Source organism: Odontesthes bonariensis, chromosome 10 (assembly GCF_027942865.1).
Source record: "Odontesthes bonariensis isolate fOdoBon6 chromosome 10, fOdoBon6.hap1, whole genome shotgun sequence".
NCBI classification, from domain to species: domain Eukaryota; kingdom Metazoa; phylum Chordata; class Actinopteri; order Atheriniformes; family Atherinopsidae; genus Odontesthes; species Odontesthes bonariensis.
This window is the reverse complement of record NC_134515.1, coordinates 23,421,390-23,436,770: the sequence shown is the minus strand read 5'-3', so window position 1 is coordinate 23,436,770 and position 15,381 is coordinate 23,421,390.

Below are 15,381 nucleotides of genomic sequence, written 5' to 3'. Positions count from 1 at the left end.
CAGCACGGATAACTCTTTTTGTTGTCAACTAAGAATCCCTCAGTTCTTGTTTGTTGGATGTTTGTCCATTCTTCCCTCAAAAGACCGTTAGTTCTATGAAATTCTTTTGATCCATTTTGCATGCACTGCTCCTTTGAATTCTGTCAACATATTTTCCTTGCTCCTATCATGGTAGTTGGATTGTGGATTTTAAGGTTTGTTCATCGGCATCAGACAATGGGATGTTTGCAGCCAGAATTTGATGATATTCAATTGTATCCATTCTTGTCACTACCAGTGAAGTGTTCCCTGAGGCCCTGGGCGAAACATAAGGCCATAGCATGATCAATCCACCCCCATGCCAACAGCTGGACAGGTGTTCTAGTCATGAAATTCTATAAATTTGCCTCTCTTATGAATGTTATATCTATGCAGGTGTCACTGCACAATAGAACAGTGCACCACCACTGCAGAGTCTACTACATCTTCCTAAAGGTCATTTGCAGTCTTAGGTGGGTTTTGTTTTGCCTCATAGCAATTTTAGGAGTCCTGCCAGTTTTTTCAAAAGGTTCTTTTGGTCTTCCAAACCTCAACATGACCGTCATTACTCATGCTAACTGACAGTTTCTGTCTGGATATCTGCAAAATGCTTTGCTATCTCCTGCAGGCTTGTCCTTGTCCTGGAGTATTTGCAAAGCTTTGAATTTTACATTACCTGGCCTTTGATGATAATGTCTGAATAACCCATAGCCCTAACAAGGTATTTAAGATCTGATGGTTGATAAAAAATTATTGAAAAGCACAAATCCTGTGGGTTTCTGTTACTTTTTTTTCACACTAGAATTGCACTAAACAAACATACTATAAAAACAGTTCTTGAAATTCACAGTGGATAAAAATGTCAATACTACTATCAAGTCTTTATAGTAGCTGGCTTTATACAAAGGTAACAAAACACAACAGGTCCTATAAATCATAATAATTACAAGCAATTCGTTATCTCCCTAGAAAAGCTTGAGTATAAAGACAGCAGGTTATAGCTGTTACAATAGGTTATGGCTATGTCTTGGCTTACAGCAGCTTCTTGTCATAAATGTGAGGTTGCCAGGCAACTGCAATGATTAAAAAAATCTTTACAGCAGGTTATTATCACCATAATATAACGGTGCTATTTTTCATGACAGCATCTGAGATTTACGACACTGAAAATTTAATTTTTCCGTCATTTTTCAATTTAGTCGTTCAAATCAGAAAAACAAGACAAAGTTAGGTCTGAATGGGAAAATATACAAAAACATAAATATACAAAAGAATACTTAACAGCTAAACTACAACCAAAGGCTCAACTCCAGACATTGGAGGCGAAAGATTCAATTAACTTTTTTTTTTCTAACTTTAATTGATTGTATATGTTTTCTAAACAACCAAAATACCGTTGAATTTTTGTGTGCTGCATATGTGTTTAGAAAGATGTACTAGCCATGTTCTAGTGGTAAATAGGAGTGTTTTAATAAGTGAAACATGTAAGGCTGCTGCTGATTGAAATCTGTGTTTTCTGCTGCAGCATTAATGGGAGGGACACAAAATAATGGCTCTGAGAAAAAGCTTTAATTCAGCTTCCAGTATTAAACACTGATATTTGACATTGATCTTCTCATCAATTGTTAAGCAAGAAAGCCAATAAGAGTAAGATATTGAAATATTCATTACTGGAATTGTACAAAACGCTGCTGAGTGACAGAAAATTAATAACTTCTCATAAAAATCGGATAACTCAATGGTCAGCATTTCTTTGACATGGCAATTGTTGAAGTAAACCGAGGGTGAAACTCATGTTTCTTTAAATCGTGATGATCTCACCATTCTCTATCCTTTTGAAATACAGGGAACTTTTCACTTGGAAGTCACAGCTGCTTCCTCCAAACAATGTAGACAGAGCTCTGATAAAATAAAAAACGAGATAAAAACTAGGCTGTGATAACAATCAGGATTTTTTTTTTCCAGCACAAAATGTGAGGCTCAGCTATTTTGAGCCATGATTTACATTTCTTTTCAACAATAGCTTGTTCTTGCTTTGAGTTGTCCCGACAGAAAACATTGCCCAGTCTTACGGCGCACAATGTGACTCCAAATAAATTTCACCTCCAAGTTAAACGTCCACAACCTTTCACTGTTGCCCTCTATCGGCTCAGGCCTTTCTGGATTCATAAAGAATCTCCAGTATTAAAGGTAGGGTAGGAGATCCTGGATTTTGAGTCCAGCGAAGCTGCATTTTGAAAATACACAGGTAAAAAGTCCCAACCCTTTTCTTCACTTTCCCCCCGAAGGCACGCCTCTAGAGTACATGAACGTGCACGAGCACGAAGGTGCACGAGCGCTGTTCTGACAGCAAGCATCGATCGTTGCCATATTTAGTATTTAGTATATGATAACTTTATGTTTAATAATGCTAGGTGCTAGCCAAGCTGGCTCTAGTTTAGCTTCCTGCCAAGCTTCTAGACGCGTAATTCGTTTACGGAGCAGGGTACGCGCACAGCGGGAAGGAGGGGGAGGGAGGAGCAGATTGCAGTTTGATAGACGCATCAGTATCCAATCATTGTGAACGGTCCGTTCACAATGATTGGATACTGTTTTTCCTAGATTGTACGTTCTAGAGGCCACTAAAACTTTTCATATTTGTGTCAAAACTTTTAATTAATTGGTTGCAATGGGGGTGTGAAGAGTATTTCAAGCAATATGTAAAAAAATGTTCCTGAAAAAGATCCCCTACCCCACCTTTAAGTGTGCATGTTTAAATGGGCCGATTATGGATGATTAAAACAATCTTCAAGCTAATGAAGACACTAACACTGAGACACCACAGATGGACATCATAACCTCATCAACTTCTTCACTTTGGCCGGCAGGCCTAAAAATTTGTTCGGGCAAATTTGTTGTGTTTGGGCAGCTGGTCCTCTAGCCCCACTGTGAGTAATTTGCTTGACATGTTTGCTTTGCACCAATCTCACGTTTTTATTTTTCTCAAATCTTAATTGTATTCCTGCTCAAATTTGCCCATTGTTCCAAATTTCACATGAGCTTTACATTTGAAAGAGTGCTGTTGTTGTTGTCATTAAAAAAACATGACTGAATTATGCCTGTGCTTCCTGTATTGACTGCACTACTGATTGTGTGTGTGGAGGAAAAGAAAAACAACAACGGTTTCTTCATCTTACTCAGGTTATTACCATACGGAGCTGCTAGTGAGGGCTGTGGTGGAGGGCAAGCCTACTGATTTCAGACAAGTGCCCCTGCCGTCCTTTCCAGAGTTTGGATATCACACACAAAAGTACACACATGTGTATTGCAAATGCATATTTGAACATGAATGTTCTTGTTGTTGTAATAATTTATCAAGAGCATGAATTTGTCTCCCGCACCCATTAGGTAGAAATAAATGGTTTCGCAAATTTCTGCACATGGGTTTGACGCAAAGTGGAACAATAAATCACCTCCTTTGTATAAAAACCAGAAGCCCAATTCAACACTTAAGACTGCTTCCTCGTATAGTTCTTGTCACCCTCCGTTAGATGGAGGCTGTACACAATTAAGAGGTTCAAATTAAACTGTTCCCTATTTTAACTATGTGCGAGGGAGGAGAGTGTGAAGTCTGGCGGTAATCCCTCGGGTTTAACTGCTAGTTGAGCTAGAGCTGCCAAGGTCTCCATATATCCCTCCCGTCCTTCAGTCTCTCTCCTCCCAAACTCCCCTTGGTCCTGAAGTCCCATAGGATCACTGTGGCTGGAACTATACATCAGCAACGCTTCATTCTACTCGGGGCAGCTTTTCTGTCAGCACACTGGGTACCTTTTGTAGCCATGTCAGCTGATCTCTTGCATATGGAGGGACAGTGGAGCGGAAATGCATTTATTCACACAAGCTACCCACTGGTGTACATTAGTCATGGCTTGTTTCAGATGCAATATGAAGATGAGAAGAGTCACGGTGAAGTCAAGCAGCCTACACCGTAGTGACATCTACTGTGAGGAATCACATTTCCTACTGAAAGAAAGTTACAGGGAGCACATTGTTTGCAGAGTTTGGAGGGAGGGGTGATTGTGTCTTGTAGCATTTAATGGGTGCCCAACAGTGTCAAGTGAAAGTGAGTTCTGTCGACACAGGGCACGGCACAATACAGACAAAGCAGAATGGGACTTCTTATAGTTGCTTGGGGATTGAATAAATCCCAGTTCATTTGCGGCATATCAAGTTTTGTTACATGGTTTGCAACATTTCCTCATATTTCATTCGGCGAGCTCGCAATGGGTCGTTTTATATCCTTCCTATTTCCCCACCTCTCAGCTCACTCTAAGCCCCTCCATGTCATGATGGTATTTTTTTCTCCTTTTGGAATTTCTCCCCTTTTGCTTTCAAGCTGAAAATCAAATCTATAAATCAAAGGCAATGGAAGAAAGACATGGAGACTGAGGGGCATTTCAATCCTTTTAGAGTTCCCAAAGCTTCAGAGAGGGAAATAAACAGGAAATTAAAATGGAGCTAGGAATGGTAGCAATCCCTCTATGCAGAGGATTGAAAGCAGGTGTGTTTCTTAATGCCTCCTGCTTCATATTCTAATCTGTTGGGACTGAATATTCCTCTCCCTGATTTCTTCAAAAAGGAAAGGAAATATGTATTACTGTATCTTTTCATGAATTTTTTTCTTTTTTTATAAGTCACAAAAAAGTTGTAAATGCCTACAATGCAAAATAAGGTTCTCTGGTATTATGATGTCATTTAGTTTTCAGGTTGAATGTAGCCTTCGGCCACGATTGCTCACCTGGCTGTGAGTTTTGCTGAGATACTACTGCTAAACAAACATGTTGTCATACATCCAGAGTGAACTTCATTTGCATAAAATCCTATGATTAGACGAGGTGCAAGCAGGTGCAACCATGCAATCAGGTCTGTGCGACTTCACAGAGCCGTGCTTTCAGCTGATTACTTTCATATCAACAATGTCAAAGTTGAAATGATATGTTTAGATGCAGATATGTTTAGATGTCCGCAATGTTGGATTACTGTCTTTGCATAAAAAAAAAAATTGATAGTCAACATTAAACACAAACAAAAGCAGGTTGTGATCAGAATGTTGCATGCATGTTACCAGAAGCAAAAGTTGACCTGGATGCAACGTTAAGGTGGAATCGTAGTCAGACTTTAGATCCAGTTTAGATTATCCCTAAACACAGATGCAAACAGTAAAATGAAATAGTGAAATAGAAACTAAAGCACACAATACAACCTGGACACACCATTTGAACATTTTATAAGTTTATTCATTTCAGGAACAATGGTGGCCATTTTTGTAGCCGTCACGAAGCTTCCTGGCAGATTCCTGCTCTTTAGTGGGAGTTAGGACAGAACTTATTACTGACCATTTTACAACAGTTACTTCTTTACTTTCAAACCACTCTTCTCTACTGTTGAGTCATTGTCCTGCAAGATCGACACCTAATCCCTTCACCTTTCTGACACAAAGGAACCAACACATTGCACTCTGACTTTGCCTTGATAATCCTCTGATTTAATCATTTCTTTGAGGTTGTCAGTGTCTCCAGTATCAGAGGCAGCAAAGGAGTCCCTCAGGATGATAGACCTTCTACCACGTTTTACTGTAGCTCATGAGATTTTTTCCTTATAGGTTTTACTTTGTTGCCTACGAGCAAACTGATGAACTGCACACTTGAAGCATTCTTTGGTCTCCTCTGCCAAGATAACTATCCCAAAAAGACTGCAGCTTAGCTAACAACATTTTTTGTAAACATTGTTCTAGACTTTTTGTTCCTTTATTTTAATAATTCCACATGTTGAATTGACTGATAAAAAATACTGATGGGATTCTAAAAATGCCAAAGGTGCTTTACACACTGAAAGTACAAGAAAGACAGACATTCACCAACACACCAGACGACCACAGCGGCCGATTGGCAGCTTGATGTAGAAAGGCCTTTAGATGTGCATGTTGTTGGGTTTTTTCACAATCCACTCAAACCCTCACAGACTAGTGTTGCTGAGTTTCTTTTAAGTGCAAAGTCTTGGAAGAATCTTAACAGTTTCGTGACTTTGAACACAGTGTAATTAATTCAAGAAGTTTCAAACACTATCTTTGGTCCTTGGGTTTGTCATATTTTCTATAATGTTTCAAATGTCCACAGACATCCTGTTCTTTTCGCCACTCTGGCAAAAGAAAGTGGAAATAACCAACCAACCCTTTAAAAGTAAATAAAACCATAATTCATTGGTTAATTCTGGTCTTGCGAATGCTGAAAGTGTAGTTAAGGTGAGTCTTTTTTGTTTTTCATTTTTTTAAAAGAAAATAATCTCAATTCATCAAAAGGAGCCATTCATTGTATCAAATTAACTTTTTAAATTAGCGGCGTGAAAGTCTTATTTTGTTGTTGCCATTTAAATACTATACTACTGAACTATTTCATTAAAATATGCGGATCATTCATACACAGTTTTTTTCATTCTGTAAATTATAGAGGTGTTAGGAATTCTGAGCAGGACTCCAACCCTGAGGTTATTGAAGTTCATCCTGTGGGGGACATGAATGTCAGTACCAATCTCAATCAATGTCAGCGGCAGTCCATCATATACTTGTTACAATGTTTCAGTCCCCCTGATTGACACTGACATCCTCAGAGCTTTGAAGGACAGTGAGGATGGCTCAGTTAACCTCAAGTTAAGTCTGTAATCTTTAACTAAGTCGAGTCAGTAACCTACAACCACTGGGAATCACAAGTTTGTTAACAATTACATAGAAATTCACCTTAAGACTGTTGATATAGAACAGCTGATTGATCCTGACATTCCTGTCGAGTCAAGCTGCTACCAACTTTAAATTTCACCAAAGGAGGCCTTAACAGACAAATCAAAGAAAGCTAAATATGCATGTCTTCTCAGAAAGACATTAAAAGGCATGCTCTGAGACATTTAGTTTTTACACTCAGATGAAATACATGACACTCCTACATGGTGCAGATGAAAGGCTATCACAAGCAAACATTATGAGTCAGGTAAATTCTGACAGCCTCTTTGCTGAATTTTAATTAAAGCTAAGCCTTATGTCTACACATAAATCACACTTTGAGATCATCTAAGCAATACTATTGATTAACTTCCTACAGATATTTCCACACAACTTCTTAAGTGCTATTCAAATTGTACATTAATTTCAGGTGACATTTCATCATCAAAAAAGAGACAGGGGGCCTACAAGTGCACATAGATTTACTGCCCCGTGGTGCAGAGATCAATAGTTTTTATTCATTGTCTTGAGTTGACGTGTGAACAAGAAATCCAAAACTGAAACATAATAACATCAAAATTATCGTTTGATAAATGATAGGTCTGGTTTTTCCATCATTGCACACCATCAAAGTGAAGTTATAAATCATGGCATTCTGCGGCAAAGACAAGAATGAGAGGCATGCTTTCCTTTTAAGTGGAGGCTTACAATTGAACCTTGGGCACTAGAGTCCATAAATTGCAGCATCAATTATTTACCCAAATCTGCTTTAATGTGCCAAAAGAAACCCCAGTGGGTGAGCTAATGCAACTAGCAGGAAACGAGGAGAACAGACAAAATGACCAGCGTGGCTCCTTCTCATGAGGAAGTTAATCTACAGTACAAGAAAGCATCAAACATAAAACCATCCTGTCAGAATTTAGTGGCCATCCAAAGCCACAATAGCAGCTAAATAACAGAGAATTCTGTTCATTTGAGAGGGGAAATTGTGCTGGACGATTGAGCCGTGAGGACATAATTGATGAAGGTCTCTGAGAGATGGCAAAACCAGGGAGATGCAGAGTCCAGCAAAGTATCAAAATCTGCTGAAGTTTAAAACAACAAGAGACAAAGTGAAAGTGCACTGAAAGCAAACAACCAAACATTAGGAGACGACCACAGCAATCGCAGAGTAGCTGCAGGGATCTTTGCATTTCCATGATCACAGGCTGAGACCAAAAGCAAGTAGAACTTCATCCTCCTCAGGGTCAGTTGTTTTGCAGTGTTTTGTTAACCCATTCCATGCTCATTCCGTACTACATGAAAACAGAAGCGACACTCCCGCTGTGAAGACTAGTATGAGTCTCATAAATTATTTACCTGTGTCAGAATCTATTCAGAAATTCCAATTACAAATGGAGGAAATGTCAATAGAAACAAACGGCTTTAGAAAAGATGTTCAGGCTTTATGATAAAAAAATACTAGAAGATATTTCTATTCCTTTCTCACTTCAGGAATATTGCTTAAGTCAAGTGGAAGTACTGATGACATTTCCTCTGCTTCTGCTATTTATTATTTAATTATTCATCATGTTTTCATTGGGGAAAAAAAAGAGGCATCCTGATGTGGGAGCAAGTCCTAATCTTGAAAAGCGGCATTTGGAAGATTAAAACATCAATCCAGTTCCCTCTGCTTTGTGTACTTGTGTATGATGCAAAACCTGTAACTGTTTTTGATTATCACACATTAAAACATTGCTCGGGGCAAACTACAGCAATGCTACACTTCCAGACAGTCAGTCAGTTGTGGTTATTCTTACTGATTTAAGCAATCAGCTTTATTTCCATCCAGTGATCACCGAGGAGACTCTCCAGGATGCACTCGTATCTTTTCTTTCATCTGGCAATGGAGAAGGGGGTGGTGTGGGAGATGAACACTGAGGCTATCTTATTGGGACTTAATTCTCCTCACTGCTTCAGATTGACGGAAAAAGAAGGGGAAAGTGTTCATGCAGGCTGTGCCATAAACAGTGGCAGTGATAAATATCTGCTGTCACTTCCAACATGACTCACTTGTCTGAGTCTTAATGTTACTGCACACAAAGGAGGCTGGGCCACAGCAACCATACACTGCTGTGAAATCTTTATCAGATTACACATAATAGATGCACTCTATGAAATAGCTTATATTACCATAGAGTGAGTGGAAGCAGAACACAGCTCAGCACCAAATAGTGAATAATGAGCATCATTTTATAAAAGAGGGCACAAACTCTAATAAAGGTAATAAAGTTTTTTTTATTTCTTTACTTGTCTTTAAAGTGAAGAATTCAGACTGCCACAAGTCACCACACCCCATGTGCATCAGCGAGGGGAAGTTTTTTATCATCATTCTTCTTGTGTTTTGTTGTTGTTGTTCACAGTGGAATAAGTGCAGTTTGTCCTGCAGAGAAAGAATGACCCTGAGACCAAAAGTTGAAGGAAAATTAATGTGGGCTCTGGCAATATTCCTTGTTTGAAACTTTTGCTTGCTGTGATGGACTGGCAAACTGTCCAGGATCGTACCCCGCCTCTCGCCCAATGACAGCTGGGACGACCCTGAGATGGATTGAGTGGGTATAGAAAATGGATGGATGGATTGAAAAGTTTTGCTTGTGTGAAAGTGACAACCATGCATTATAGAAAAAGTAAGATCCAAGTAAAAGCTCTTTTACAAAAATTATGTAGGGTTAGAGTATTTAAATATGCTAAAGAAAACTCATAATGCAGAAAAATGTCCCCTGGTAGTGGTAAGTTACTGTGCTTGGATCCTCCAGCATTACAGCCTCTGACAGGTGAAGCGCTAAAAACACAAATCACCTCATTGCAATGCATGTTGTTACTTAGGCTCATACAGCTCACGTAAATGCTGTTGCGGATAGAGCACACCCTCTCATAACAGCAGCATTAATCGACCGCAGCAGCCCGCAGCAGCCAGCAGCAGCCAGCAGCAGCAGGACAACACCACAAGTACCGCTCAACAATGGGTCACCTGGCCTCCGAATATATGATGGAAATAGGCTGTTTTGGAAAACATGAGATTTTTCAGACAAAACTTTCCCTCCCTCAGCCTCTAGATAAACTAGAAACACGAAATAGGCAACATTTCATGAGTTAAACCTTCAGCTCTAATTGTATATGATAGACTTCACCCTTATGTGTATCAACATTACTGAAAACGATCATTGTTCGTGTGTCTTCAAAATGATGAAGCAAGATGTGTTGCATCAGAACTGAATGAGTTAAAATGAGACTCAAAACTACAGAGAATGTACTACTATTGTGTCTCTTTTTTGCTTAGGCAGATCTATTCTGCATGTATGAACAAAAAAATAAATATCCCACGGTAACAAACATTGCATAGCAGCCTCACTGACAAGGCTGCTTACAATGCAGGAGCTTCTGCACACATTTTTTATTTTTTTTGTCTACTGGCCTTGTGAAATAATTGGTGGTCGATACTGTGAAAAAAAAAGAAGAAAAGATTGAAGGAAAAGGCGCATAAATAACCATGAAAAATACAAGACACACGCTGTAATTACAGCACAGAAAGGAGATTTGGAAACGACCGAAGCAGAGTAAGACAAAGGGAAATTTTGCGGACCAGTAATAAACTGAGAGAATAATTTACTGTAGGTTACACATGCGTAATGGGGATTCGTGTTACTGGAGTGAAATGTCCAAAAAGTGCTTTTACAAATGTCGAATCCCGACCTGATGGAAGACTGTCACATGTTGCTGCTGATTTCACATTTCTTCTGTGCGAGTTCGTGAAGCTTTCCTCAGTCTAAACACATGCAAATCAGGTGGATTAATGACTCTAAATTATCCACAGGTGTAAAAGTGACTTATTATGTGAATCATTGATCTCTCTGTGATAAATCTGTCCAAGCTGTTTTTCTGTGATGCTGTGAAAGCCTCCTCAGGCTCCTGAATAACAATGAGAAGAATTCTGTGCATTTAGCTTCACACAGAAGCATCGGCAGAATGAAAACCAGCATCAACCTGCACTGTCGAAAACCACTGCCAAGCTTAGACCAGTACAATAAGAGCAAGGTTCTTTTATGGCACATTACATTTGATTACATTGTGGCTTTATATAATGGAACCAAAAGAAGGTTATCGTAGCATAGCAGAGAAAAAAAAACAGAAATATGTTAGAAAATGTTACAACCTTCTTTTAAATGAAGTGGAATTGCTCTCAGTTATGATAGGTGACAACCTACCTCCTAGAAAAGAATTTCAGTATAGTCCACAATTCATTTATGACCACTCCATCACCATTTACTGCTTCTGCCTTTATGCCTTATTATGGCTTACACTGGAGGACATTTAGCCTCAGACACCTTATGAATTATAAAATAAGAAAGACATGATGATGTGCACTTTCAAAGACTTGTTCCAGTTTCCAGAAGCCATCAAGGCTGCTGAGCTACGGCCTCAAATGATAAAATATCTGAGCAGATTTACACACAAACTGCTGGGAGAACAGTCATGTATCTATTTCTTGGAAATGTGCCTATGTAGAGAATTTGCTGATGTACTTTGGCAAAAATCAGACATAGAATTATAATCAATGTAGCTTAATTAAATCTCATTTCCTCAAAGCATAAACATAATTAATCTCTATTTTGTTTCAAATGATGTGCAGAGTGTTTTTTCTTGGTGTCAGCTAAAGTTTACCTCCGAGTAATTTAGATTGACTACCTCTCCTAAATGTCAGACACAGTGGGATTGAAGTAGGATTGGCAGCCCTTTAGGATCCCTTTATTCTTATTTCGCAGGACACCAATAACATGCAGAGCACACATGCTGCCAAAGTGTCTTTGCAGCAACAGAAAAAAAATCGACAGAATCCTCCAACCTGAGGATCCTCCAACCTGCTTGATGCATGGATTTCATCATGCATCGAGCAGCAGTGGAAACAGCATTATAAGCCTGAAATTGTGCAGCTTTTACAAAGCGCAAGTGAGCACACTCTCCCGTGTGCAATAAGCCACTTTGTTTGTTCAAAACTCACCAAGTGGCAAAAAAGCTGCTGCTGCTATCTCTGCCGTCTCAAGGGGCTAGTTAATTTTAGAAAGATAATCTCCTGCAATATGCTGAGGGATTAAGACGTAAAAAGTGTTGGCATGGGAGGATGATAAGGCTGTATAGTCATGGACTACAAGAGGGCTTCCAGTGCATTCTGGGGAATAGAGAATACACTGTGTGAAGTATGTTCCTTAGTAGGCTGATCAGCATGCAGATCAGGAAAAACAAACACACGCCGTGCAATGACATATCTTTGCAATGTGCCACTGTCCGTGAGCTACAAATGACAAGGATGATAAGGACATTTCATCTTTGATTATTAGCATAGTCTCCCAAGGCTTTACTGCAGTACTTTCTCAAGCTATTACCTGCAGGAATGCAACACTAAAGAAGGGCTGTACTTTCTATGGCTTAATCAATGTAATTTGCATATGCTGGACAAAACTAATTTTCGTAAAGGTGAGATTCTCCACCTGAGCTCATTTTTTTGTCCTTTCCAAGGAATCTCTTGTTCACTAAAAGATCCCTTGACAATATTCACCTTGCCAGAGAGAATAAAGCCAACTCAGACTGTGTGCAGAATGCATGGGATACTACAGGGATGTTTGGACTCAGTATGAAAGTGCAATGTGATGCAGAGAATAAAGCTGATATTGGGGAGAGTGCTGAGCAGGCTTGTCGTGATACTGTTTGGGTCTGGATGTTTACCAAACAGCAAGCTCCAGGTGAATAACAAAGTGTGGATTTGCAGGAATCGGGTTCAAAGTCAGTGGGACAACAGCGCGCTTGGCCACCCGCTTGCTCGTTGGGCTGTGGCCAAGGTTTTCAAAAAGCCACGCAGTGTTAAAAACCAGGCCTCTCCTGCTGATTCTCAGCTGTGCTTGAATGCTACACGGAACATACGGGGTAGAAAAATACAGGTACCGAAACTGAAGCAAACCCGAAGATAGAGGAGCCATTTCCTCTGTCAGGGGGATCTGTGTCATATTGAAATGATGCTGAGCATAAAAGAACTACGTTTCAAACCATCCCTTAAGACCCCATATTGTTGAAACAATCCCTTCCCTCTCGAAGATTCCATTCTGTAAAAGATAAGCAAATTTACACTGTCAGACAGATGTGACATTTTTCTGGTGCAGGAGCAGCTTAAGAGGTAGCTTCATAGATGGGCAAGGCTGATAAGATGACAACCGGTACTGGAGGGAAAGGGAAATCAGTGTGAAAAGGAGATGACAGAAATGAGTGGGATTTCTCCTGCCTTTTTTTATTCCCAAACATCTCTTATGTAAAGATCCACAAACAGGGTGAGGTTTGATGAGCGATGGCCTGCCTTCACTAGAGTGGTGTTCGTCTTTAAGCCTGTTTCTTTACGGTAATATTTCCCCCAGGGGGCTCTTTGGATGTGTTCTGTGGCTGAGGTTCATAAGATTCTCACTATGTTTATAGGCTATCAAATGGATTACAGACACATTATAATCAGTGCTGTGTGGCTGTGGAGACCTGTCGTTTCTCCACTGTCAGCCACAACACCAAATTCCAAGGCAAGCAAATAGCAAGGTGTGTGTGTAACAGAGCGCAGACAAAATGCCAACACTAAAGGCATCGTAGATCCAGTTTTAGACTGTATCTAATTTCTTAAGCTGTCCATTGAGTTTCACAACAGATGAAAACTTCACACTTGTGGCAAGAAATTACCCCCCAATTCACAGGCACAGTATATTCAGCAGTATATAAAATGAATCGCTCTTTTTAGAGAAACCTGCATTTTCTATTCACTCACGTCTGCAGCAGTGAGCCGTGTGTGGCATGTTGGTGTGATGTAATGCATTGTGAAACTCTCTGGGGCTCAGCGACGCCATACATGAGGCGCTTTAACACCACTAGCCATTCTAAATTTACCTGCAAAAGGTGACGGAAGAAGAAAGCAGTATTATTCAGCTTGAAAATGACAACACTGGCCAGAGTCTCCCTAAATCAGATTGATGATCCATTTTCTCTGCCCCGGGGCCACAGTAATGTAAGGGCCTGGGATCCACGGAGGCTGTAGAGAGACAGATGGGACCTTGTCTGCCATGACCTTGCTGAGCTAATATTTCTCCCAAGCCTTGTCTGTTGCTTCATCATTAAAGGTGCAATAGCCATTAACATTGGGAGACTACTTCAAAGACACTGTTTACCTGGATAGAACACAAATGGGGTGAAGAAAAATTGCAGCTGCAGAGTAACAAGTCAAAGAGGGATTGTTCGTTAAATGGTCAGTGTCGTGTGTGCGTAATATGGCTCGGAGATATCTTTGAAAGCCACGCAGTGCTTTGCATATGCAACATGTCAACAGTATCTATTTTTAACCCGGATATGCATAGTTCATTTGCAGTATGCTGAAAAATGCCAAATTAATACCTACAAATAAGTAAATGAATTCATTAATTAATAAAGGAAAAAGGTTTTATTACATTAAGAGTGAACCAGGGATGGTCTCAAAAAGTATTGCCCAGAATATTTGTTGGATGACTTCAAACAATTGCCTTTAGAAGAAAGAAATTAAACCATTTCTTGCCTTTAAAACAGTTTAATTCCTCCCTACCAGGGGCTGTGGTGCATCCTGGGAAATGCACTACAGTCCCTCTGTGGATTTAGGCTGTCTCCCGGTCTCTTCAGGGCTCCATGGGGGGCACACCATCTGTTGCAGGACTCCTTGTTTTTCTTGTCACTACAGCCACTTCTTTATTACTGTGGCTGTATGTGGAGACAGAGCAGAATGAATTTGGGTCACATCAGATGCCTCCCTAATGGTATTACGAAACAGATAACTATCTCGACATCTAAAGAGTTGAAAATATTTGCCCTGCACTGTATAATTTAAAGGATACATCCACAGTGTGTCATATGCAAGTGTTAGCCTTAGAATCTAAGGATCTTGATCTAAGGCTTAGATCAAGATACACTTTTTTTTTTTAAATCCCCAAACCATCTATCAAACACGCAGTCAGTCTTCACCAAATCAAAAAGCTAAAGGCAATCAAAACACTTTAGTCCCGCCCATACAGTACCATTCTAACTTTTCTTTTGTTTTCAGCTGCTAGTTGGTGCATAACACTTTGTTTTCGGCAAAAAGAAAGAACAAAAGGTTTGGCTGTGTTCCCATGGTAACAATCAGTGAGACCAGCAGACCAGCATTTCCGGGGTAATCATTGCTGATATGTCACAGACACTCGGAGACACCTGCTGAGCACTGACCAAAAAAACATACAAAAAACAAAACAAAATCAAAAGTAATCTTTTAGAAAGCAATGAGGACATTTGACATTTTCAAAATATGTTGAGCTGGCAAAAGATGCTAAACATCCCCGTCTACTAATAGCCTTCACTGTGTTGAGGTTTTATTGGTCAGTTGTTGGTCAGTTCTTTCTAATGCTGACTTTATGTTGACTGCTATAAGAACGTTGATTGGCTACTTAAGTGTAGATATTGTTTTCACCTGAACATTAAGGCATTGGAGCAAGACCATTACCCAGTGCTGACACAGCATGGAGAAAAATCTGGGTACACTGAGCTCAGTT